Raw genomic sequence first — 19,693 nt, forward strand, 5'->3', positions numbered from 1 at the left:
TTTTTCCATGCTGTATCCCTAAACTAAACTAAACCTGCTAAAAGTCAAACTCAGGTGGCGTTCTTGTTCTGGAAGTTGGAGTAAAACAGTGATTCAAGATAAATGTGATGAAAGAGCCACTGGCAATAATAAGAAGGCAGACAAAAATGCTGGAGGAACTCAGCGGGTGAGGCAGCATCTAAGGCAGTCTGAAGAAGGGTCTCGACTGGAAACGTCGCCTATTCCTTCTCTCCATAGATACTGCCTCACCCGCTAGTCACTAATCACACCTGCCAGCATTTTTGTCTACCTTCAATTTTTCCAGCATCTGCAGTTCTTTCTTAAACATTGACAATAATAACTTTCTTTTAATTCCCTAAAACACCCTGATGTTAGACTTGAACTAAACCTTATATATATTCACTCATCAAACTGTGCTCATATATTCCTTGGAAAAGAGGTTACTTTTTTTTGCATACTGTATAGACTAACCAAAATATCCCACATTTAATATTGCACTGTTAACACATTAGAAACCTCTGCAGTTGTTTTGGGATAATATCGTGCATTTATTAATGTGCATTAAAAAAATCAGGGTAATCAGCAAATTTAGAATATCTGCTTTTAATCCCCTTCCCTGAGTAATTTATGTAGATTGGGAAAGTAGAGAACTAAGGTCTGATCTCCAGAGTATCCCAGTTGTCACCTCTCCCCAATGCAACTCATATCCATTTATAATTACCCTCTTTTTCTTATTTTCTGCTCAATTTCTGATTCACTTTGCTGCTTTCCTCCTAATTACATCCTTCCATCACTTCCAATTTCTTCAGGGATACTTCATTAAACATATTTTGCAAGTCAAGATCTCTGCTAGTTGTAGGATGCCACATCTACAAATTTGGTCACATCCTCAAAGTCCACTCAATTTGAAGGACATTATTTCACATTTATAAATCTATGCTAGCTTTCGTTAATCACATTTGTTTTTGATAGATGATCGTGAATTGTGTCCCTTTCAATGCCCTCAGCAGTGTTTTTTTTTAATTAGTAATGATTCAAGCTAACCATTGTGAATCCCAAGACCATACCTTTGCAGTTCCACATTATGCAGTCTCCACTCTTCACGTATCTCCCTTGTTTACCATGACCTATTGAATATTTCATCCAAATCTTCTCCACTTCCTTCTTTATTTCCTTAACACTCCCTCGGCGAATGTCATCAGGTTATATCTGCTCCCTGTGAATTTAGCCTTTTTAATAACGCTACCTCTAATATTTATCTTCCCTGCACACCTTCCTAATGGCCTCATCATCTTGATTGCAGAAGGGGGATTGTATCCATAGGAAGGAACTGCAGATGCTGGTTTAAACTGAAGATAGACACAAGAAGCTGGAGTGACTCGTCGGGTCAGCCAACATCTCTGGAGAAAAGGAATAGTTGACGCTTTGGGTCGAGACCCTTCTTCAGACAATCACCTCTATTCCTTCTCCTTACAGATGCCGTCTGACCCGCTGAGTTACTCCAGCATCTTGTGTCTATCTAGGGGGTTGTATCCTGTCCCTTCTCAACTTTCTGAAAACGGATGTAAGTATAGTTTGATCTTCTACAGGATTTAATTGCACCACCTATGAAAGTTGTGTGTACATTTCCCTGGTCCGCTTAGGTTTCTAGGCAGCAACTATTTTTTTCTTTATGTTGTCATTTAGTGTAGAATTTGACTTGGTTGAACAGTTCGGTTGTCGGATGTGAGACAAGTCGATCAGTTCTGGAATGTTCTTTTTGCTTGTCCACGTGCACAAAGGAGGGGGGACGCTAAACTGAAGCTGATTTGGCCTCCGACTACCAACATCTTTCAGCAGATAAAATTATTATTTTTTCCTTCTCCGACAAAACAAACAAACTGCTGGAGGATCTCAGCAGGTCGGGCAGCATCTATGGAGATGACGTTTGAGGTCACGACCCTGCATCAGGACCTGATGAAGGGTCTCGACCCCAAATGTCAAACGTCCTTCTGTCTCCACAGATATTGGCTGACCTGCTGAGTCCCTCCACCAGTTTGATTTTTGCTTCAGATGACAGTGTCTGCAATCTCTTGTGTCTCCATGACACCACACCACCATGAAGTCTCTTCGGAGTGTACCGACTCTGAAGATGTTTTCCTCTTCTCCTGGGATTTCCTCTCTCTGCCTCTCCCCACAAACTCGTTCTTACTCAGACTCATTGCCACATATACGTCAACTTCCTCTGTACTTGTCTTAGCTGCCATCTTGTCCCACACACCTTCCAGCTCAGTTTTCAGGCCTCCCAGCTGCGTACCAGCCAGGTTCTCAGAGAATCTAATTCAGTCGCTGCTTCTCGCAATGGGTTTACCTCCAAATCATGTGCACCTTCTGATCTCTCTCTCTCTCTCTCTCTCTCTCTCTCCTCTCCTCTCCTCTCTCTCTCTCTCTCTATCTCCCCTCCATCCTCTTTCTGTCTCTCTATCCCCTCCCTCCCGCTCCCCTCCATCTCTCCTCTCTTTCTATCCCCCCCTCCCTCCCTCTCCCCTCTCTCCCTCTCTCCCCCTTATCCCTATCTCTCTCTCTATCTCTCTCTCTCTCCTTCTCCCTCTGCCTCTCCTTCTCACCCTCTCTCCTCTCCCTCTCCCTCTATCTCTCCTCTTTGCCTCTCCCCCCCCTCAGCCTCTTTCCACTCCTTCCCCCTCTCTCTTTCTCCATCTCTTTATTCTCTCTCTCTCCTCTTCTCTACCTCTCCCTCTGTCTCTCTCCCTCTCTCCCTCACTCCCACTCTCCCCCTCTCTTTCTCTCCCTCTCTCTTTCTCTCTCTCCCCGCCCCAAATCATAATCCATAACTTATTTCTTGTGTTGAATAGTACACGTGGTTCTCTGCTGAGCAGTAATGTTCCTTTCTTTTGACCTGATATTTTACCTGTCGTTTTTACTGTTGACTAAGTGGAAATTAAAAGGTAAAGTTGTTTTTTTTTGTGACAGTATCAAATATAGTTAATATTTCCATTGCTCAAAGTGAAATGATCACGAGAGACCAGATCCTCTTGGTCTTATAATAATAAGTTCAGCAGAGCTTACCATGATCATTCACAAAAAGCATGAGAGAATTTCACTCCTGCCATCAGGAAGAGGAGTGTGTGAACTGTGACCTCCAGGTTCAAGAACAGCTTTGTCTACACTACATTGAACAACTTCGATCAATGAACCATCCTGATTGCACCAGGGACTTTGGGCTTTTGTGTTGGTTTAAATATCATTCTTTTAACATTGTTTTTTTTTAATGTTTATTGAACTTTTTGAGTCATTGTCATACGGCAGAGAAACAGGCCCTTTGGCCCAACTTGCCCACCAAATGTTCCATCTATGCTAACCCAATCTGCCTGCATTTGGCCCTTATATCACCTATAAACTTTTCCTGCCCATGAAACCATTCAAATGTCTTTTAAAGATTGTGATAGTACCTGCCTCAACTATCTCTTCTGGCAGTTCAATCCATATATTCACCACCCTTTTGTTTGTTGATAATGTTATCTATTGTTGTGTCTACAGCCATTTTATGATGCTGCAAGCAAGAATTCCATTGTTGTATTTTTGTACATATGACAATTAAACTGTACCTTAATTGGTGCATGTGGCAATAAACCAACCTTGAAACCTTGAAACCTTGAACACTCTTGACTCTTGAGAGGGCTGGAGCAGGCATGCCTATGGACAAAACCAAGGTGGTGAATCAGTGGAATTCATTGCCACAGATGGTTGTGGAACCCAAATCATTTGGGTATTTTTACGGCGCAGATCGAGAGATTCTTGATCAGTACGGGTGTCAGGGGTTATGGGGCGAAGGCGGGAGAATGGGTTTGAGAGGCAAAGATAGGCGAGATCAGCCATGATTGAATGGCAGAGCAGGCTTGATGGGCCGAGTGGCCTAATTCTGCTCTGATAACTTATGAACGTGTGCCTGCCCCATCTCCAGTTACATGCTAAACACATGCTGTCTCAAACCCACGGATTGTAACATGCCAAACCCCAGTATAACCAGCACTGGCAGAGTAGCGGGAATAAGACAGGGAAAAACATTATTTCACAGTCATATCATAAAAATAGATAGTAATAATGAATATTATTTCAGAGCTGTTCTACGGGGGCAATAAGGGAAAAGAGGCAGAAACTAGATGACTTGAAGTGGAGTTTGCCGTGTGTATAAATTACCTAAAATTCAAAGCACAAAGCACATGGAAGCTGAATAATGGAAAACTATTCAACTATTCTGTTTGTAAGTGAATAGTTTCCAACTTGGAGGAATTTAAAGGCCTCATAATTCAAACACAGTGAGGCACTCGATGTTTAGTGTACGCGGCTAGTGTATTGTTTTCGCCGAGACACACACACACACACACACACACACACACACACACACACACACACACACACACACACACACACATACACACACACACACACACACACAGACACACACACATACAGACACACACAGACACACAGACACACAGACACACACACACACACACACACACAGACACACACACACACAGACACACACACACACAGACACACACACACACACACACGCACACACACACACACACACACACACACACACACACACACACACACACACACACACACACAGCCACACACACACACACACACACACACACACACACACACACACACACACAGACAGACACACACACACACACACACACACACACACACACACACACACACACACACACACACACACACACACACACATACACACACACACACACACACACACATTCACCGCATTCTATGTCAGTGGAAGCTGCCAAAAGCACCTGGTAAAACTGCCTGCAGAGTTTTTTTATATATATAATGAGTCTTATGAATCAGTTCAACAAGGGTGATATTGTTTTCTGTTGCTGATGCAGACTCGCACGGTTTAATGAAGTCAAGCCCACGCAAGACTCAGTAAACAAATGACAATGTTTAGAAAAGAGAGAAATTAATTTCCTTTGATACAGTGCAGAAAAGCTAGGCAATGTTTGTTTATAATTACTGTCTCATCAAGTTAATGCAGAAAAAAATCTGCTGGTTATTCATTTATATGTAAGGAGCAGTGTAACAAATTCTACTCTCCAACATCAGCATTGCTTTGTTATATTTAGTTATGTGCAGTTATTTTATTCAGGGCAGTAAATATAATAGAAAGATTTTCAAGTTATTTTTAAAGAGAATGAAAAAGAATGTGTGTCGAAACATGGTGGTTGAGTAGGGTCCCGACCCGAAACGTCACATGTGAGTCTGAAGAAGGGCCCCAACACGAGATATCACCTATGAGTCTGAAGGAGGGTCCCGACCCCGAAGGCCAATCCATGTTCTCCAGAGACGCTGAACTACTCCAGCGCTTCCTTATGAAAAAAAAAGTATGTTTGATAAATCGGGAACATTAATTTTCAAGGTCAACCTTGTTTTAAAATCCAAAACCCTATTTGAGACTTTCGAAATGATTGGTCAAACTTAAGAACACTTGGTACGGTCCCAAAAATAATCATTTTCCTTGGCAGCATATCTAAAGGACAAGTTGCTACTGGCTCTAAAGTGGTAAGCCAAAAGCAAATTCACACTCCTGGGCACCAGCTGATCAGAAATAATATCATCTAAAATGAAATCCACCCCTTCCAATCTGTGGGTTAGAAAGAAATATGCCAGTGTTGTCTGGACCATACGGTCTCAAGGGACATTCTTGAGTCTTGTGGTTCCTTCGTGTGCCACGAGCTAATCTCTTTATATTTTTATGGATTCCTTGGTGTTCAGTGGGATTTTACAAGCAGACAGTTTTTATTGGACTGTGAATGTAGCTTTTATTCAGATTCCTTTTTCAAAGTGCATAAAACTATCAGGACATTTTTAATATCTATAAATCATTTTACTACTGGACGTTTGTGAAAAGAGGGAGCTTTTTTGTTACCACTGCGTTCCCAGCTATCTATTATTAAAAAGAGAAAGCTGCCTTATTTCAAAGAGCTGGAGAATAGCAGTTGACTTTACTTTTGAAGTTAAGTGTTGTTGGTTGAAGCAACATCCAATTCTTTTTCTCTTATACTCATTTTAGCTGAAGTAATGCACACACTTGGCCAAGCCTTCACATTACATTCTGGCCAGTTCTTCATGTGTTTTCTATCAAGGAAGTCTGTGGTTGCCTTCATGATTCCATTGGACTGGGAAAACATAGCTAATATGGTGAGATCTGGAAAAGCTTTGATGCAGAGTTTTACAAATAAACCCATGGAACCCATATGTTTTACATTCAATTCTTTAATTTATTTCCTATAAATGTCCATTGGATATTCCATTGAACCAGCACATGTGCGAGTGCAGTTAAAATGCAGAAAAAAATAAAATAATTGCTGGATGTCTGGATTATTTTCATTATTTTACCTCTAGTGTTCGGCTGCAATCCCTGGAGAATAAGTAAGTAAATCACTGTCTGTCAAGATCCCACCTCAAAGATAAATGCTTTGACTTACGCAACTTTAAAGACCGTCAAATGTTAAAATAAATTTAGCCCCATTATTTGTTGTTTAGAAGATTTCAGTTGATGCCGAGTGTGTGCAGTTTACAGTGGCTGATATTATGAATGTAAATGTGATATACTCCAGTCAGTTGGTTATTTGTGCCGGCGTGAAGCTTAACTCCAAACTTTTAAATGAATGATTCATTCTCGTTTCCTTTCCATATAGGCTGTGGGCCGAGGAGCTTTATTCTGCAGTTTTGTGACCCAAGTCACCAAACTACATGAAATTTTCACATATTGTGTAAAAATATTTATATAAATCACCCCTGAAACTCGATATGAAGAAGTCTTGCACGTTTTTTGTTAAATTAGAGAAAAACCGGAAAAATGTCGGGAATTTTTTAGTCCAATCAAAGCACGTTTAATGAATGAATTTATTCACATTATATTAAATTAATTAAAGTCCATACAGATAGATTTTCATAAATTCAGACTTTAGTCTTACCTTTCAGTTAGAGTTGATTCATGGGGGCCTTCCTTGTGTTCCAGCACATCAGCAGGGACTTTGAAGGCTTTTTTGCATTTTAATCCACTTCGCAGCACTTTCTTCAGCCTTTTTAATGCTTTTCCCACTAAATACAATTAACCTGCTGCAAGTTTCCATGACATTTATTCCACAGAACAACAAATCGGAATCTCCAGTAAAACAGGCATCTGTGAAGCCCCCTCAGCCATTTTGTGTGCTAGCCTGAAACAAAGCGCGTGATTGGCCAACTGGCAGACAACTCAATGTTAAATGTGCTTTGATTGGACTAAACAATTCCCGACATTTTTCTGTTTTTTCTCTAATTTAATTAAAATGTGCAAGTCTTCTTCATATCGAGTTTCAGGGGTGATTTATATAAATATTGTTACACAATATGTGAAAATGTCATGTAGTTTGGTGACCTGGGTCACAAAATCCTATTTCTAGACACATTTTTGATGCTCGGCTCACAGCCTAATAGCTCATGACGAAAAAAGTGTCATCATCATCATCAGCGGTCACTCGAATCAAGTATTACTGTCCTCTCATGGAGGATGCCTGTGCGTGACTTTGTTTAACGGGGGGAGACTGGTGCACAGACAGCCACCACACGGTCCTTGACAGATCTGGGCCAGAATCCAGTGGCTTGGAATCCAAGACAACTGGAGACCCTTTTCTGCTGCAGCCTTCATCCGCCTTCCCAGCCGTTGTGACTCTCCGCTGAAGTCAGCATCATCCTCCGCCTGTTCCACCATTGAGGCCTTGGTTGGATTGCTCTTTGTCAGAGACTTCCCCTTCGACCTTTCTGCCATGGGTGGCCCTACCAGGAGTATAGCTCCAGACGGCATCGCTCTCAGGATCTCAGGACCACACAAGCTTCTCCACCACGACAAGGTGACAATCCACGGAGAAGGACAAAAAGTGTACAGTATGGATGATGACAACATTTAGCAATCACTCAAAAATGTTGTTTGAACAGTATCTGTCTTCATACAGCAAGCCAGCAGACAATGATGCAATCCGCTGGGACTCCGCTGGGTCAACAGAAGATCATTAGGAAGCCAATTAGCAACTTAGTTTAGTTTAGACAATAGACAATAGGTGCAGGAGTAGGCCATTCGGCCCTTCGAGCCAGCACCGCCATTCCATGTGATCATGGCTGATCAACCCCAATCAGTACCCCGTTTCTGCCTTCTCCACATATCCCCTGACTCCGCTATCTTTAAGAGCCCTATCTAGCTCTCTCTTGAAAGTATCCAGAGAACTGGCCTCCACCACCCTCTGAGGCAGAGAATTCCACAGACTCACAACTCTCTGTGTGAAAAAGTGTTTCCTCATCTCCGTTCTGAATGGCTTACCCCTTATTCTTAAACTGTGCCCCCTGGCTCTGGACTCCCTCAACATCGGGAACATTTCCTGCCTCTAGCGTTAGTTTAGAGGTACTGTGCGGAAACAGGCCCCGCAGCCCACCGAGTCCGCACCGCCCAGCAATCCCCGTACAACAGCACTAATCTACGCACTAAGGACCATTTGCAAGCTTTACCAAAGTTACAAACCTGTACGTCTTTGGATTAAGGGAGGAAACTGGAGCACCCGGGGAAATCCCACGCAGGCCATTGGGAGAACGTACAAACTCCGTACAGACAGCACCCATAGTCAGGATCAAACCCGGGTCTCTGGCGCTGTAAGGCAGCAACTCTACTGCTGTGCCACCGTGAAACTTCATAAAACTCATTAACCCTTAGTAACTCATCAATACAAGGCATGAAAGTGAAACCGGTCATTTTATGTTCGCCTTAAGTTCTGCCTTGAAATTTACCAACCAGCACAATAAAATGATTAGATTTAAAAATGATAATATTGTAAACACAAATAATTGATAAAACTGCCCATATTTGGTGAACTGCCAGAAGAGATAGTTGAGGCGGGTACTACTGTATAACATCAATTGAAGGACATGGATGGGAAAGATTTAGAGGGATATGGGTCAAATGGGATCAGCTTAGATCAGGCATTTTGGTCGGCATGGATGAGTTGGGCCAAAGGGTCTGTTTCCGTGCAGTATGACTCAATAACCAGATATAACATGAGCAAAGTGAAGACCTTTCCGTGATATACATTCTTGACTCCTTTCAAATTCACTAATTGGTTTTCATTCTAACTTCTATTGGAGTACCCGTCTCATTGGGAAATGACAGTGGCCTTAAGCTGATTGGATTTTGGCACCAAATTGGCAAAGATAGTTCTCTGTTCTCCTTGTAGCCTTTGGATGCAGCACGGTGGCACAGCGGTAGAGTTGCCGTCTCACGGCGCCAGAGACCCGGGTTCGATCCTGACTACGGGTGCTGTGTGTAAGGAGTTTGTACATTCTCCTCATGGCTGCGTAGATTTTCTCCGGGCGCTCCGGTTTCCTCCCACACTCCAAAACCGCACAGTTAATTGGCTTCGGTAAAATTGTAAAACTGTCCCTCATGTGTGTAGGATAACGTTAGTGTGCGGGGATCGCTGGTCGGCTCAGGCTCGGACTCGCTGAGCCCGATTCCACGCTATGTCTCTAAACTAAACTAAAGCTTTATAGGCAACTTACGTTGCTAGGCAACACGCTAAGTACCTTCAGCAGTGTCAGAATGGTGCTAATGGTGTAATTATGAACTATTAAAAAAGTAAAAAAAGTTTTATAGGCGACCATAAATATAACAGCAATTGTGTTTAAATACAGAAACATCTTCAAACTGCTGATGGTATGAATGTGGTTACATTGCCGCAGACCTTGCACAGGGATTGCTGAATTTAGTTGCCTCATAAAGCATTAAATGAGCAATGAACTACAAATTTAAAGCAGGGATTTAATTTTGTTTTTGTTTCTTTCCAGTCTGTTTCAGAATGTTTCAGAATTCTGGGCTGGCGCTGCTTACTGTGAAATATTGAGTGTAGTTTTACCTCTTGAAAAAGGCAGCTCGTTTCCTTTGAAACCTTAAGGAAATCAGGCATACAAAGGCATATTTTCCCTCGCACACTCATTTAGATGAGAATTGGAACTGTTCCCAACCCAATGCTCATCTTTTCTTGAACAGAATCAAGAGGTGCCAGGAATACTCATCGAGTCACTGGTTTACAGCGGCAGAGACATGTGTTCGATCTTGACTACGGGTATTGTCTGTAAGTAGTTTGCATGTTTTCCCTGTGACCCTATGGGTTTTCTCCGGGTGCTCCAGTTTCCTCCCATACTCAAACAACGTACAGGTTTGTAGGTTATTTGGCTCCAGTAAATTGTCAATCCCAAATCTGAGGAAAGACATTCTTGCCATAGAGAGAGTACAGAGAAGGTTCACCAGACTGATTCTTGGGATGTCAGGACTTTCATATGAAGAAAGACTGGATAGACTCGGATAGTACTCGCTAAAATTTAGAAGATTGAGGGGGGATCTTATAGAAACGTACAAAATTCTTAAGGGGTTGGACAGGCTAGACGCAGGAAGATTGTTCCTGATGTTGGGGAAGTCCAGAACAAGAGTTTAAGGATAAGGGGGAAATCTTTTAGGACCGAGATGAGAAAAACATTTTTCACACAGAGAGTGGTGAATCTCTGGAATTCTCTGCCACGGAAGGTAGCTGAGGCCAGTTCATTGGCTATATTTACGAGGGAGTTAGATGTGGCCCTTGTGGCTAAAGGGATCAGGGGGTATGGAGAGAAGGCAGGTACTGAATTGGATGATCAGCCATGATCATATTGAATGGCGGTGCTGGCTCGAAGGGCCAAATGGCCTCCTCCTGCACCTATTTTCTATGTTTCTATGTTTCTATGCCAATTGTCCCTAGTGTGTAGGATAGTGCTAATGTACAGAGACCCAGGTTCGATCCTGACAATGGGTGCTGTCTGTATGGAGTTTGTACATTCTCCCTGTAACCACGTGGGTTTTCTCCAGGTGCTCTGGTTACCTCCCACATTCCAAAGAGGTGCAGGTTTGGAGGTTAATTGGCTTCTGTAAATTGCCCCTCGTGTATAGGATGTGAAAGTGGGAGAACATGGAACGAGTGTACAAGTATTCGATGGTCTGTGTTGCCTTGGTGGGCTGAAGGGCCTGTTTCCAAGCTGTCTCTCCAAAAACTGAAACTAAGTTCTGCAACAGCTGCAAAAAAAGTCAAGGAGACTTAACTTCCAAGTCATTTCAGAAAATAAGGAAATGATAGAGATTTTAGCACAGAGATAGATGGTAAGCATTTTAGGTGTGTCAAATTTACGTGTACCACTGTGCTGGGATAGCATGGTGGCACTGTGGTAGAGTTACTGCTGTACAGCACCAGAGATCCAGGTTTGATCCTCACTACGGGTGCTGTCTTTATGGAGTTTGTGCGTTCTCCCTGAGACCGCATGGGCTTTCTCCAGGTGCTCCAGTTTCCTCCCACATTCCAAAAACTTATAGGTTTGTAGGTTAATTGGCTTCAGTAAATTATAAATTGTCCCTAGTGTGTAGGATAGTGCTGGTCGGCGCAAACATGGTGGGCTGAAGTGCCTGTTTCCATGCTGTATCACTCAAGTCTAAAGTCTAAAGTGAAATGGACAATGCATGTGCACTAATGCCAAAAAAAAATCAAAAATAAATCAGGGAACTGGGTCATCTTTGCTTCAATGAATCACTAGCATTTAACACTGTTGAAATCTGACGTGTGCATTTCATAGATGCGAGTTTCTAGCAAGACACACAACTTTGGCATTTGCTCAGTGATTTGTGGGATGTGGGAGAACACTTTTAAGGAGGTCCCTCCATTACAGCTAGTGGTAATGAGGGAAGAAGAGTGGTGGTGTTGATGAGTGAAGGAATGAATAAATGTATTGGCCAAGTATGTACACATACAAGGAATTTGCCTTGGTGCTCCACTCGCAACTAACAACACGACAGACAGTAACAATTAAGAATGACACATAAAACATTAAACATTAATAATAAAACATCATAGTGTGAATGAAATAAAATACCAGAGCAAAAGGTAGCTACGGCCTTTTGGTTATGGGTGCAGGCGGTTATTGGTCACGGGGAATGGATGTGGGGGACAGGGGAAGGGAGGAATCTTGTTGGGGAAAGGGAAGCAGTGGCCAGCAATTGTGGAATGCTCTTGTGGTCAGAGTTAATGGATGGTGAAATATTCTCTTTTAGTTTTCGAGATAGAGTATGGAAACAGGCACTGCGGCCCATCAAGTCCACACCGACCATCGATCACCCGTTCACAATAGTTCTATGTTATCCCACTTTCATATCCACTCCCGATACATATGGGGGCAATCTACAGAGGCCAATTAACCTAGAAACCCATATAGGAGAGGAAACCGGAGCACCCAGAGGAAACCCACACAGTCACAGGGGGAACGTGCAAACTCCCCAGAGACAGCACCTGAGGTCAGAATTGAAACGTGGTCTTTGCCTCTGTGAAGCTGCAGTTCTGCCAGCGGCACCACTGTGCTGCCCACAAATACTCTTGTCGATTCACAAAAAGTTGCATCTTTACAGAGGCCGATTTGGTCCATTTAGTTTACTTTAGAGATACAGCGCAGAAACAGGCTCTTCGGCCCAACCAGCACACTAAGACTATCCTATCAATTTACATTAATACCAAGCCAATTAGCCTACAAACCTGTGTGTGTGTAGGGTGGGGGGGGGGGGGGGGGGGGGGGGGGGGGGGGTGGGTGGGGAACCAGATCTTCCCAAAGAAAACCCACAAAGTCACAGGGAGAACGTACAAACTCCATACAGACAGCACCCGTAGTCAGGATCGAACCCGGTTTTCTGGCATTGTAAGGCAGCAACCTTACCGCTGTGCCACTATGTCGCCTTTTGTTAGCGCATTTAGTTTGTTTTTTTGGACTATATTTTTTAATATAGAAGTGATTCCATTGAATTTGGAGCCAGATGGGGTGAAAAGAGAGAATACTGGAACTGTATCCCAAGTTTGAGAGGGATAGATGGGTTTTTGAGCAGATAGGCAGAATAGAAAAATGGGCACAGTCAAAGGTCCTATCTATTCAGAAGGTCCTATCTATTGTCTATTATCTATTATTATCTATTATTATTATTATTATTATTATTATTATTATTATTATTATTATCTATTATCTATTGTCCTATCTATTCAGAATAGAAAAATGGGCACAGTCAAAGATCCTACGTAGTCAGAAGAAGAATAATCTTTGTTGAGAATAAAGAAAGACTTATTGGAAAGAAAGACACAAAATACTGAAGTAACTCAGCTGATCAGACAGTATTTCTGGAGAACATGGATGTAGACGGTAAATAGGAAAAATTGTGAATTGTCCCTAGTGTGTAGGATGGTGCTAGTGTATGGGGTGACGGCTGGTCGTCGCGGACTCGGTGGGCCAAAAATGCCTCCAAAGCATAAATAGGTGAATATATTTCACTACAGAGAGAAGAGAGAGAGGAAGCAAGGTGATCCAATATATTTTTAATACCTAAGATTATGTATGGAGTGTTTAACGGTGCATTGGGGAAGAAGTCAAAGACTGAGAAACTGAATCGGAATCCGCCCCAAATGTTTTCTTCTCCAAAAGGTAGAATAGTCAACCCAGCACGTAGCGTTTATCTGCATCATACAAAAAAGCTCATCAATCTGATGAAGGGGCTTGACCTGAAGTGTCACCTATTCCCTTTTTCTCCAGAGATGCTGTCTGACCCGCTGAGTTGCTCCAGCATTTTGTGTCTATCTTCGAGGATAACAAGCTGCCAAGTTGAACAAATGGGCCTACAGTTTGGGTGGAAGTATATAGTGGAACTATCAGTTCCCATTCAATGAAACCAGGCAGTAACATCGGTGCATTCAAAGGTGGTAATCCAGACTTTGCTGTCAGTGACCCCTGACCTCTTCATAAGGTATGTTGTTTTTCAATCCTTTCAAGAACATTACACAGAACCCAATAACCAATAGACTATAGGTGCAGGCCATTCGGCCCTTCGAGCCAGCCCTTCGAACCATTCAATGTGATCATGGTTGATCATCCCCAATCAGTAACTCTGTGAAGTGAAAGCAAAATAATGCGGTTATAAACTATTCTTGCTTTTAAAATGTTCTGAAAACTGTGCTTTGTTCCTGAAGGTGTAATTCAGGTTCTAGAGATATGCTACGGCATACAACGGGGCAGCACGATTGCGCAGCGGTAGAGTCGCTGCCTTACAACCCAGAGACCCGGTTCGATCCTGACTACGGGTACCGTCTGTACAGAGTTTGGACCACGTCGGTTTTCTCCGGGTGCTCCGGTTTCCTCCCACACTCCAAAGACGTACAGGTTTGTTGGTTAATTGCCTTTGGTAAAAATGGTAAATTTCCCTAATGTGTAGGATAGTGCTAGTGTGTGGCGTGATCACTGGTCGTGGCAGACTCGATGTTTCCACGCTGTATCTGTAAACTAAATTTAATCATGACATAATAACCTCTTCTAAAATTCAAATTTTATATATGGGCTGTCATTTTCCCAAACAGTTCAAAATACCAAAACCATAACAGAGAGTTTATAAAATGTGTTTATAATATTGCTGGGTGCAATGGCATCTTGGTTACATTAGTGGATTAGCTGCTGAAGATCCCAAATAATGTGAGTTCAAATCCTAACGTGGCAGCTAAGGAAGTTAAATTCAAGTGATCAATTATATATGGAATTTAAAAGAGAAAGTTTGTCTCATCGAAAGTAACCATGAAACCGCTGGGGTATTGTAAAAACACATTTGTTTCATTAATATCCTTCAAGGATGGAAATCTAAAGAAAACCTGGTCTGGTTAGTATCAACAAATGTGGTAGATTTTTAATTGCTTTTCCAATGCAAAATGTTGGCAATATCAGGGAAGACATACCCAGTGAAGACATTTTTTCTTTAATCACCCATTATCTAATTTTCAGGTATATGTTCCAATCTTTATTTTGGGGTCATGAAATGTATCAAAAATAATTTGTAATGTTAGCTCTTTGCATCGAAACTCAATATGTTTGGCTGTTTAAGTCTGCTTGCTGCTGCCATCAGTGACTTCAGACTTTGCTTTAGACTTTAGAGATACGGCGCGGAAACATGGCCTTCAGCCCATCGAGTCCGTACTTTCCTGCGATCACCACATACATTATCACTATCCTACACATAGCGACAATTTTACAGTTTTACTGAAGCCAAATAATCTACAAACCTGTATGTCTTTGGAGAGTGGGAGGAAGCCAGAGCTCCCGGAGAAATCCCACATGGTCCCGGGAAGAATTTACAAACACCGTACAGAAGTGTAAGAAAGAATTGCAGATGCTGGTTTAAATCGAAGGTAGACACACAATGCTGGAGTAACTCAGTGGGTGAGGCCATTCCATCTCTCCAGAGGTGCTGCCTCACCCGCTGAGTTACTCCAGCATTTTGTGTCTACCTTCGACATAACCCATAGTCAGGCTTGAACCGGGGTCGCTGGCGCTGTGAGGCCGTTGCGCCACCGTGCCGCACTAGTGCTAGACAGACAAATCCCTCCTGTGTGAAATTTAATCAAGGCATAGCAATCATGCATGGTTGCTTCTCAATGGTTTATATCTATCTTTCCCTTTATTAATAACAATGATAATTTGGAGAACGTATACATTCATTTCTAACACACAGACGTGCTGTCAAATTTCTTGTGCGTTCACTATCCACTCTACCAACATTCAACTTGCTGTACGGTCTCAGCGCCAGAGACCCGCATTCGATCCTTACTCTGGGTATTGTCTGTACGGAATTTGTACGTTCTCCCCGTGACAGTGTGGGTTTTCTCCGAGATCTTCGGTTTCCTCCCACAGTCCACAGGCGTGCAGGTTTATAGGTAAATTGGCTTTGAATAAATGTAAATTGTTCCTACTGTGTGTAGGACAGTGTTAATATGCGGGGATCATTGCTCGGCGTGGACTCGGTGGGCTGAAGGGCACTGTATCTCTGAACTAAACTAAACTAAACTGATGCAGGTACTATTGCAAGATTCAAGAAACATTTGGACAGGTACATGGATATGACAGGTTTAGAGGGGAATGGGCCAAGCATAGGCAGGTGGAACTATCGTAGATAGGAGATGTTGGTTGACGTGGGCAAGTTGGGCCGAAGGGCCTGTTTCCACGCGATATGATTCTATGACTATGATGTGCAACCGCAAAATAATCAACTACCAATCTGTGTGAAGAAGAGACCAGACCCGAAATGTCACCCATCCATGTTTTCCAGAGATGCTGCCTGACCTGCTGAGTTACTCTAGCATTTTGTGACCTTTTGTGTAAACCAGCATCTGCAGTTTCTACGCAAAACACATTTATTGTTTTGTGGAAGATTCCAGGCGACTGCCAAGATGCCTTCCTGGTGGGTGGTCCACCCTGGCTGATCTCTTGATATCTCCGAGCAGATATAGCAACTGGTAGCTCAGACAGAAGTGATTCCCCTTTAAATGTGGTTGATAAAACTTATGAGGATCCCAAACAATAAGCACCTGGAGCGGAAAAGCCAACGCCATCTGACAACCAGATGTGTGAATGAATGAATGAGCCTCCAGCAAGCCGAGGATGTGCTTCAGGCATCTCGACAGATCTAGAGGAATCTATCAGTGCACATGGAGTGCAGCGCTCGGCTCCATATTCTGCAGCATTGAAGGCTGAACGGCTGTGCATGGAGAAGAAACAGGGAGTTCCTGCAAGTCATTAACAGAGTGGTGTAGTTTGCTGGCCAGAATGCCGAGGATAACCTTGATATTCTGAAGATGTAGTCTGAACTAGGGTCCCAACCCAAAACATCACCTATCCATAGTTGTCCAGAGATGCTGTCTGACCCACCGAGTTACTCCAGCACTTTGTGTCTTTTCTAGATGCTGTGAAGTTCATTTATGAAATATGTGGATGGCAAATCCATATTATCTCTCGATACAGACTTTTATTTTAGTTTAAATTTAGTTTAGTTTAGTTTAGTTTCATTTAGAGATACAAGCCCTTGGCCCTGTGTGGAAATACGCCCTTCAGCCCATCTAGACCATGCTAACCAGCAATCACCCATACACTAGTTGTATCCTGCACACTAGGGACAATTTCCCAAAGGCAATTAAACTACAAACCTGCACGCATTTGGAATGTGGGAGGAAACCGGAACACCCAGAGGAAACTCACGCAGTCACAGGGAGAACATACCAACTCCGGACAGACAGCACCTGTAGTCAGGATTGAACCCGGATCTCTGACAACTCTACCACTGCGCTACCGTGCCATCCTTGTTTGCACTGTTGGTTACATAGAAACATAGAAACATAGAAAATAGGTGCAGGAGGAGGCCATTCAGTCCTTCAAGCCAGCACTGCAATTCATTGTGATCATGGCTGATCGTCCCCAATCAATAACCCATGCCTGCCTTCCCCCCATATCCCTTGATTCCACTAGCCCCTAGAGCTCTATCTAACTCTCTCTTAAATCCATCCAGTAATTTGGCCTCCACTGCCCTCAGTTGTAGGGAATTCCACAAATTCACAACTCTCTGGGTAAAAACTTTTTTCCTCACCTCAGTCTTAAATGGCCTCCCCTTTATTCTAAGACTGTGGCCCCTGGTTCTGGACTTGCTCAACATTGGGAACATTTTTCCTGCATTTAGCTTGTCCAGTCCTTTTATAATTTTATGTGTTTCTATAAGATCCCCCCCCCCTCATCCATCTAAACAGTGAATACAAGCCTAGTTTTTTCAATCTTTCCTCATATGACATTCCCACCATCCCAGGCATCAATCTCGTGAACCTACGCTGCACTGCCTCAATCACAAGGATGTCCTTCCTCAAATTAGGAGACCAAAACTGTACACAATACTCCAGATGAGGTCTTACCAGAGCCATATACAACTGCAGAAGAACCTCATTATATAACCCCTTCTATACTGAAATCCTCTTGTTATGATAGCCAACATTCCATTAGCTTTGTTCACTGCCTGCTGTACCTGCACGCCAACTTTCAGTGACCGGTGTACAAGGCCACCCAGGTCTCACTGCACCTCCCCCTTACCAAACCTAACCCCATTGAGATAACCCTGTTACCCATTTCTTTCACTCCATTGATGCTGCCTCACCCGCTGAGTTTCTCCAGCACTTTTGTCTACCTCCCATTGAGATAATAATCTGCCCCCTTGTTTTAGCCGCCAAAGTGAATAACCTTACATTTATCTATATTATACTGCACGTAGCAACCACATAGTCTGGTCAAGAGTGTTTAATTGTCATTGGTACCAACAACAGAACAATGAAATAATTATCAATTGATAAACTTCACTCATCAAATTGACCAGACACCTGGAAATAACGTATTAGCCCATAGCTCAGCTACAATGCTCCCTGACAAAAATGCCCCACTAAAACTTCCAATGCACCAATCCATCCTCAACTTTCCCCACCAAGCCACAATCACCCCAATTACTTCTCCCCACATGCTGCCATGTTAATATTCAATCCTTTGTCTTTCAGTTTCGAGGTACAGCATGGAAACAGGCCTTTCAGCCTACTGAGTCCATGCTAACTAGATGTTTTCAAGAGTTCGATATAGCTCTTGGGGCTAATGGAATCAAGGGATATGGGGAGAATGCAGGAACGGGGTACTGATTTTGGATGATCAGCCATGATGATATGGAATGGCCTTGCTGGCTCATAGGGCCGAATGGCCTGCTGCTGTACCTATTTTCTATGTTTCTATGTTTCTAACCATTAATCACCAGTTCATGCTTGCTCTACTCCTTACACACCAGGGCCAATTTACAGAGGGCCAATTAACCTACACACACGCTTGTCTTTGGCATGAGAGAGGAAACCAGAGCACCCGGAGGTCCCACCCGGCCACAGGCAAGGAGAACGTGCAAACTCCACACAAACAGTATCCCAGATCAGGATCAAACCTGTGTCTCTGGCAATATCAGATAGCAGCTCTACCAGCTGCACTGCTGTGCCATCCTTTCTTGGAACTTGCATTATGATTCGTCAGTAGTTTAAGTTGAACCTTGTACCTTGACACGCCTTTGCAAAGAGCAAAGAACTTTTAACTTGCTCTGGACTAAAATACAGCAGCATATACATTTTCATTTTGGATCCATTCTGTTTTCTTAAATCTGTTACCAAACCATTTGATAATATCTATTCAGAATTAAACATAGAATGAAGCAGTGCACTTTAGGGGACTGGCATTTTTTTCAAGTTGCCAGGACTTGAGGGCCTGATTGGGCAGTCTGGGACTTTTTGTTCCGTGGAGCACAGGAGGCTGAGGAGTGATCATATACAGGTGGATGAAATCATGAGGGGTATGTATAGGGTGAATGGGCAGTGTCTTTTACCTAGGGTAGGGTCATCAAAAACCAGAGGGCATAGGTTTAATGTGAGAGGGGAAAGATTTAATAGGAACCTTGGAGGCACTTGTCATATAGGGAACCTTTTCACATGGAATGCGGTGAGTACATGGAACGAGCTGCCAGAGGAGGTCGTTGATGAATGTACAGTAAAAGTATCCAAAAAACACTTGGAAAGGTACATGACTAGGAAAGGTTGAGTTATGGGCCAAATGCAGGGAAAAGGGGCCAGAGTAGATGGGACATCTCAGTCAGCATGCACAACTTGGGCTGAAGTGCCTTTTCTATGCTGTACGACTCTCCACTTCT

At 43.0% G+C, this 19,693-nt stretch overlaps 1 long non-coding RNA gene across 1 annotated transcript; it reads left to right on the plus strand.

Annotated features, from left to right (window-relative positions):
• The first annotated feature begins 9,724 nt into the window (after nucleotides 1-9,724).
• LOC129704924 (uncharacterized) lies at nucleotides 9,725-14,276 on the plus strand. The gene is made up of 3 exons (XR_008724819.1): nucleotides 9,725-10,193; nucleotides 13,705-13,915; nucleotides 14,139-14,276. It is a non-coding gene; the product is annotated as an uncharacterized LOC129704924 (long non-coding RNA).
• The last annotated feature ends 5,417 nt before the right edge of the window (nucleotides 14,277-19,693 follow it).

The sequence above is a fragment of the Leucoraja erinacea genome, chromosome 16 (assembly GCF_028641065.1).
Source record: "Leucoraja erinacea ecotype New England chromosome 16, Leri_hhj_1, whole genome shotgun sequence".
NCBI classification, from domain to species: Eukaryota; Metazoa; Chordata; class Chondrichthyes; order Rajiformes; family Rajidae; genus Leucoraja; species Leucoraja erinaceus.